This window comes from Apium graveolens, unplaced genomic scaffold, assembly GCF_009905375.1.
Source record: "Apium graveolens cultivar Ventura unplaced genomic scaffold, ASM990537v1 ctg4607, whole genome shotgun sequence".
Taxonomy (NCBI): domain Eukaryota; kingdom Viridiplantae; phylum Streptophyta; class Magnoliopsida; order Apiales; family Apiaceae; genus Apium; species Apium graveolens.
The window spans coordinates 95,125-95,974 of NW_027418619.1; the positions used below are offsets into that span (position 1 = coordinate 95,125).

Here is an 850-nt window from a genome sequence, read left to right on the forward strand (position 1 = left end):
ATTTGGATGATTTCTGTTGTTAGGATGATAGGTCGCTGGCACAGGCTGCTGTTGTCGCTGATAATTATTCATATACTGAACAGATTCGTTGACAAGAGAACACTGATCCGTAGCATGAGAGCCTGCACAAAGCTCACAAACCATAGCTATTTGATTAACTCCATACGTAGCCAGAGAATCAACCTTCATTGATAGCGCTTGGAGCTGGGCTGCAATAGCGGTGGCTGCATCAACTTCCAGAATACCTGCTACCTTGCCTGACGTCATCCTATGAGTTGGGTTTTGATGCTCATTTGCAGCCATCGTCTCTATAAGATTATACGCCTCAGTATAGCTTTTAGCCCATAAGGCGCCTCCAGCTGCTGCATCGAGCATGGGCCGAGATTGGGCCCCCAAACCATTATAGAAACCAGTGATCACCATCCAATCTGGCATTCCATGATGTGGACATTTTCTTAACATTTCCTTGTAGCGTTCCCAAGCCTCGCACATAGATTCTGTAGGTTGCTGCGCAAACTGAGTAAGAGCACTCCTCATAGCAGCAGTCTTTGCCATCGGATAAAACTTCACCAGAAACTTTTGCGCAAGATCTTGCCACGTAGTGATGGACCCAGCTGGTTCAGAATGTAACCAGTCTTTAGCCTTGTCCCTCAGTGAGAATGGGAAAAGCCTCAACTTGATAGCCTCATCAGTCACGCCATTATACTTAAAAGTGCTGCAGATCTCGACAAAATTCCTTATGTGCATGTTGGGGTCTTCAGTTGCCGCTCCTCCAAAAGAAACAGAATTCTGCACCATCTGAATAGTACCCGGCTTGATTTCAAAGGTGTTAGCTTGAATAGCCGGATGA

At 46.0% G+C, this 850-nt stretch overlaps 1 non-coding gene across 1 annotated transcript; it reads left to right on the forward strand.

The window, feature by feature from the left end:
• Window positions 1-433: 433 nt before the first annotated feature.
• LOC141702089 (small nucleolar RNA R71) lies at window positions 434-540 on the forward strand. The gene has a single exon (XR_012567009.1). It is a non-coding gene; the product is annotated as a small nucleolar RNA R71 (small nucleolar RNA).
• Window positions 541-850: the final 310 nt, after the last annotated feature.